Source organism: Lygodium microphyllum, chromosome 19 (genome assembly GCF_053477565.2).
Source record: "Lygodium microphyllum isolate KBCC chromosome 19, Lygodium_microphyllum_v1.1.10, whole genome shotgun sequence".
NCBI classification, from domain to species: Eukaryota; Viridiplantae; Streptophyta; class Polypodiopsida; order Schizaeales; family Lygodiaceae; genus Lygodium; species Lygodium microphyllum.
The window spans coordinates 10,239,716-10,246,997 of NC_141153.1; the positions used below are offsets into that span (position 1 = coordinate 10,239,716).

The 7,282-nt window shown below is 41.0% G+C and overlaps 1 pseudogene; it reads right to left on the minus strand.

The window, feature by feature from the left end:
* Positions 1–1,645: 1,645 nt before the first annotated feature.
* LOC148019552 (uncharacterized) lies at positions 1,646–3,654 on the minus strand (annotated as a pseudogene).
* Positions 3,655–7,282: the final 3,628 nt, after the last annotated feature.

The following is a 7,282-nucleotide window of genomic DNA, read 5'->3' on the forward strand; positions in this document are numbered from 1 at the left end:
CTATCCACATGACTGAGAATGAGACAACTGAGAGTATTACCCACAATAGTCGTTACTGTTCCTACCATTATTGCCTCTTAACTCTCAAAGTATGAGAGGTGCAGGAAGCATCGACATTCTTTCTATTAACCTCTTCATTCAAGAGTATACCCTTTACACCTTGTAACTCTATCCCATTGGTAGACATGTTTACACACATAAGAGTACAAAATGTATTCTATGATTCAGGTAGTGTAACCCCAAGAGGAACAAAGGGGGGAGATTGCCCTTGAATTCAATCCCCTATGAAGACAAATGGCTGATAATAGAATGATTTTCATTCAAGTAGGTTGATAAGGAAGTGTCCTCCTTCATGCACGAAGATCCATGAGTTGATTCAACCAATATATCCGATAAGCAGGGCTTTGCTTGTTATAAACATTGCAAATCTTATCCCATAGGTCCCATGCAGACTTCCCATTAGAGACAACATTATAGAACACCTTCTTAGAGAGAGACAATATGATGGTAGACTTACATAGCTCATCTTTTTTAGTCCAATTCTCTGCATCAATATATTTAGGTTTGACACCCTCATGTTTCAAAGGCTTCCCATATTTTTTACACTAAAACTTGCCAAATTTGGGACTTCCAATAGTTGTAGTTAGTGCTATCTAACGTGTCAATATTAAAGATAGCACTATCATTGGAACCACTAACCATATGAGACCAAGTAAATGCACAGAAGGGAAAAAAAAAGGTTGTTGTAATAACCTAGAAATCAATCCTAAAACCATTGCTAGATCAAGCTGAAAACAAGGGATGCTAACCAAGTAATGACTTGTCCATAAACTGAATGCAAAGAACTATCAAATGGAAGTGACTACCCTCATGAAAGCTGCCAAAATCTGCAATTATAGTTTGTTGTAAATAAAGTAAAATAGTAAGACAACCAAGCCAAAATAGAGCTATCACTGATACATGACAGGTGTAAATTGCTAAGTGATGTCCTACATCATGCAAGGTATGTAACATAGTACAGGGGAGTTTCGAAAACAGGGGAAACGAAAATGGGAAAAATCGGAGTTTTGGAGTTTCGACCAAATTTTGGAAACGGAGAAACAACGTTTTGGATTGTACACTTAAAAAAATACATTATTATGTGGGTATGTAAGTATATCAATGCCTACAACAACATGTACCCAAATTTCATAAAAACTTTGAGTCTTTATGTCATATGATTGAAATCATGAATCATTACACATTTCACGAGTCACGAGTCATAACTCACAACTCATGAGTGAAGATTGAGGAGTCAAGACTGAGTACTCAATGGTTGAAACTTAAGACAGATTAACACAATTAAGTCTCAATTTTCAAAACTTAAGGCAATAAAATGAATTGAAATTTATGACTCATATGACATGAATAATCTATAATCTAAAGCGCAGTGAAGATAGACATCAAGAACAATGGAACAAGAATCAAGATGCATAATAAGTGGGATCAAGATACAATGATAATAACTATGTCATGTGAATAATCTGTCAAAACTCCAAATCCCAATGAGGCTATAAATATCAACATCAATGAGCAATCGGTAACTCTAGTCTAGACTTTGCACTGCTAAATTGACTCATGTATATTACGAGTCATGACTCATGACTCATCCGAATTCTGAGGATCTGTGCACCATCTCCTCGTTCGACTCCGAGAACCCTGATTGAGAAGTTGATGAAGCAGTCTCAGCCTCATCCTCAGACTTTGGCTCTAACTCTACCTGCGATGCATGACCACCTGTGGCTCTCACTCTAACCCTCCTTTGTGCGCAAGTCTCATGCACCAGCGTTGATAGCTCCTCATAGAGCATGGAGTAGATATCCTGCTCCTCCTGTGGTATCTGCGGAATGTCATGCACCTTCTCTATATCAATCTTGTCAACATTCACCTGTAAAGGTGAATGAGACAAAGATATATCATATGAGAGGAGATTCAATATGTTCAATGTTCATATAAATCACAATTTACAATCCAACCTCCAAGAAAATTAGCAATGTCAAGTGTCAAGGACCCAAGGTTAAAAAAGTTAATTATACATAATACTAATCATTACCAATTTACCTATGAAGGCTCAGGGGACAGAGTGGTCCTCTCAAGAAGCTGGAGATTGCAATGGCAAAACACTAAACGCTCCAGCTGGGCAATTGTGAGATTGTTTCTCTTTTTGGTGTGGAAGAGGGCCCATGTGCTCCAGTTTCTCTCACTAGGCCCTGAACTACAATCTTGCGAGAGGACCCGAATAGCAATGCATTTCTATTTAAATTTAAGAGATTGAGGTTAAGTAATTGGCAATTGCTAATATGCATGCCATAAAAGTAACATTTGAGCGAGCAATAGATTATAGAACTTGTTACCTAGCTTGCATAATGCATTAGATAATCAATATTTAAAATATAAAAGTCATAATTTACATACCAAAGTAGAAGCACAATTGTCGTATTTCTCCCACCAAGAGACATCCTGAAGTTGTGTCTCTCGAAGCCTAGCTGTGGGTCGGCCAAAATTAAGAGAATGATTGTGGAATGTCAATAAATCATCCTTTACTCTTCTCATCATATCTATATTATCCCCTATGAGGCACCTCATGTACTCCATGAAGCCCTCCTCTAACTCCTCGTTAGTGTATTGCTCCTCACTACGCCAAAGGAGATACAAGATATGTGCGACAGTATGGATTGGTTTATGGAACCAATCCCATCGTGCATTCTACACTGCACGAATCTCATTAACCCTATAGATAAAATAAGTTAAAAACTTAGAAGTTAAAATAATGAACAATCATCAAGGAGTCGTTAATACCAAAAAATTACATGTATAAAAGTTTAAACAAAAACTTACTTGTCTTGGAGCAAAAAGCTATTACGAAGCAAGGCCTCGCCTATTTTATCCATATACTCATATAGAAGCCCCAAAGTACTCCCCTTATAAACTATTGAGCATAGTTTTACTCATGTGTGATACGTATCTTTGTAGCATATCCTTGAGGCACATGGGGCGATGACTGTCAGTATAGTAATACATGGGCGGCTAGGGGAGGTGCCTTTACCCCCAACAACCTTCCACTTAAAGGCAAATCTACCCTAGTGAGGAGTGAAAAGAAAAAGAAAAAGACAATACAACATGTACGCATGTACAACAGGATGAGGAAAGACGTTATCTCATCCCATGTCCATCAACCTCCTGAGGAAGGCAAAGCGCTCTGTAGAGAGGCTTTTCGTGAGTAGATCTGCAGGATTTTGGTGAGTCAAGATCTTGACAAGGTCAACAAACTTTTCCTCAATGACCACATGTATGAAGTGATACCTCACCTCAATGTGTTTCGTCTTCACATGGAAAACCGGATTCTTGGCTAACTGGATAGCACTCATAGAATCCGAATGCAGTGTGGGGATAGCATCAATACCAAGATCAGCAACTAAATGACCTAACCAAATGGCCTCCTTGCAAGCCTCAGTGGCTGCAACATACTTGGCCTCTGTAGTAGAAAGGGTCATGCATTTCTACACCCTGAACATCCAAGAAACAACATCTCCAGCATAGGTGAAGACATAGCCAGAAGTGGACTTCCTACTATTTGCATGTCTTGCATAATCAGAGTCAGTGTACCCCACCCATGGCTCCTGTATCCTGGTTGCCATAGCATATGCACATATCTACAGTGCCCTTCAAGTACCTCATGATACCCTTCACGGCATCCCAACGCTTCTTGCCAGGTGTAGCCATATAGTATGCCACAACACCAACTGCAAAGGCAATATCTGGACGAGTAGCTATCATGGCATACATAAGACTACCCACTGTGGATGCATAGGAAATCTTGGCCATCTCGGCCCTTTGCTCATCTATCTGCGGATAATCAGCCTGTGATACTTTCACATAAGAAGGCAATGGATAGCCAATAGGCTTTACGTCCTACATGCAAAAGTGCTCAAGGACTTTATGAATGTACTCCCTCTGTGACAAATAGAGGAGTCCCTGATGCTTGTTGTATCTAACGCGCATACCAAGTATGTGACCCTAGATCTTTCATCTCAAAGCTCTTCTTGAGCTGAGCCTTAGGAGCATTTAGCTCATCATGAGCTTTCCCTACTATCAGCATATCATCCACATAGAGTACTAAAATCAATAAAGAACCATCACAAGCTTTCTTCGTGTAAAGACACAAATCCATAGTACTCCTACTGTACAGCCATGTGACTGCATAAAGGCATCAAACTTATGATGTCACTCCCTAGGTATTTGCTTCAAGCCATAAAGTCTTTTCTTCAATTTGCACACTAGGTGCTCCCTGCCAGGTTCTGTAAAGTCCTTAGGCTGCTCCATATAAATCTCATCATGCAAGTCTCCATGTAAGAAAGCCGTCTTGATATCCATGTGGTATAAATCCAAGTCAAGCTGAGCAACCAAAGTTAAGACTAAGCGCAAGGTAATCACCTTAACCACATGAGAAAATACCTCATCAAAGTCCACACCATGCTCCTGCTTAAAACCCTTTGCTAAAATCTAGCCTTACATGCTGGCTTGGGGTGTCCAGGGGTGTTTTTTTGCTTGTACACCCACTTGCATGGCAAAGCCTTCTTGCCCTTAGGCAAGGAAATCAAATCCCAAGTCTCATTCTTATGCAAGGAGTCTATCTCAGACTGCATAGCCCTCTCCCAGGAGTGATTGTCACCCCTGCGCATAGCCTCATTATAAATGAGAGGCTCTCTTGCATTTGTAACTAAGACATAATGCATCGAGGGCTGAAATCTATCAGGTGGATGTCTGTCTCTAGTAGACTGTCTCATGGCAGGCTCTGCTGCCTGCCCAGCTGCCTGTCCAATATCCTGACCATAAACATCTGTTGTAGCTGTAGGCTGTCCAACTGGCTGTGCGGAAACTCTCAGCTCCTCCTGAAATATGACCTTGTGGATCTCGACAACTCTCTCAGACTGCCGATGCATCTTGTCTTCATGGAAGACTACATCATAACTATGGATGACTTTTCACGCCGCCTGCGAATCCCAGAGATGGAAATCCATCTCGCTTGCATCGCCATAACCAAGGAAAATGCATTTGACACTCTTAGGATCCAAATTACTTCTCTTGTTCCTAAGGACATGGCAAAATGCCTCACATCCAAAGACACAGAGATACGCATAAGAGGGAAGTTTTCTAGTCCATACTTCCTTTGCAACCTGGAAATCCAAACCACTAGAAAGTGATCTGTTTATGACATGCACAACTGCACTAATTGCCTCAACCCAAAAGCTCTATGGTAGGCCTGCATGGCTAAGCATATTGCGTACACGCTTCTGGATGGTTCTATTCATCCGCTCAGCCAAACCATTCGGGGGGGTGTAGGGGGCGGTCAACTAACGCTTAATACCCCGCTCATCACATAACTGCTCAAAAGCACGTGAGACATACTCACCCCCATTATCTGTTCTTAGGCATTTTAGCCTATACCTAGACTGGTTCTCAATCAATGCAAGCCATCTCTGAAACACAGCCAAGACATCGGATTTCAGCTTAATGGGATAAGCCCAAACTTTCTGTGAAAAATCATCTATGAAAATAACAAAATACTTGGCACCACCCATAGACTGATAAGGCATGGGTCCATAGACATCCGAATGTACTAATGCCAAGGGCTCACTCATGCGTAGCCTACCAGACTTCTTATGCATAGACCTAGTCTACCTTCCATAAAGACAATGCTCACATGAATCAAAACATGCATAATCAAGGGGTGGTATGTACTGCAAACCAGAAAGCATTTTCATTCCCTTCAAAGACATATGGCGTAAACGGGCATGCCAAAGAGATACATGTGGGATAGAACTTACAGACAAAATATGACCAAGGGAAGAAGCGGATACAATCAAGGGATAGAGGCTGCCAGCCTTGGCACCTCTCGCAATCACAAGTCTTCCACGAGTGACAGGAGACTACGTGTCAAAGCAGGTACATGACATACATCCTATATAACAAAACTGCCACCAGAAGGAAAATGCAACCTAATATCACCAATGCCCACAATATCAAGAGAGCTATCATCACCCAAGCGCACAGAACCCAAAACAGTACTGTATGAATGAAACCACTCTCGACAAGGTGTCACATGAAAGGACGCGTCTGAGTCCAAGAGCCAACATTATGCATACATAGAGTGTATCTCTGTCATCTACAAAGCACTAGAAGAAGCTGCAAGGACATAATCATCATCATCAACATCCTCAGGTTGCATAACATTGATCTCTTTAATTTTAACACTGGACTTTGCAGGTAGCACTATGCTGCGATCAGAAAACTTATCCTGCACTTTGTCTTTTCCCTTATCTTTGCTCCTTTCATTGCGTAGTTCATGGCATTGTGGCCTAATATGGCCCTTTTTTTCACAATGGTGACAAGTAACATTTGCATTCCTGCCACGGGATTTGCTACATGACTTTCCACGAGGCTTGGATCAAGAATTCTGAGAATCCCGTCCACGGCCACTACCACTACCATGCTTTTCATATCCATCATTCCTACCTCTAACTGTCATAGCATGCGACACACGAGAGGTATCCAAATTCTTACAGTTAACCTCTTCCTGTAGAAAAGCACTCTCAATATCAGATAATTTCAAGGTAGCAGGCAGAGGCACATAATGTAGTGCGAAATACATCCCATTACTCATTAAGAGGAGTGACATTCTTTGTAAAAGTGATGTCTTGTGAAGTCAAGTTCTTGAGTATAGCATGGAACTAGCTCAAGTGAGCAGACATAGTCACATTCTCCTTCATGCGTAGATCCATAAGCTGCTTCGGCTAATACATTTGACTCGCTGGACTTTTCTTGTCATAGAGATTCTTGATTTTATCCCACAACTGCCATGCACTCTGTTTTTTCTCAAATACATTGTAATGAACTTGTTCTGTGAGAGATAATACAATAGTGGACTTGCATAACTCATTAAGCTCAAGCCATTCCTCATCTGGTATAGTTGCAGGCGGATGCCCGCTCAACCTCAAAGGTTTGATCTGTGATTTCTGCATAACACCTACCAAATCTGGCTCTTTCAATAAGAGTAATTCGTACCATCAAGCTTAGTGATGTTGAAAATAGCATGATCACTGGACAAACTCGCCATAATGCAAGTTGGAAGATTGTAGACAGTTCAAAACTGCTTGCTATTTAGTGCAGAAAATGACCAAAAAAATCACCAAAATCGAGAGAAAATGGCGAGAAGAGTGTAATCAAAGTGCTGTCCACCAAG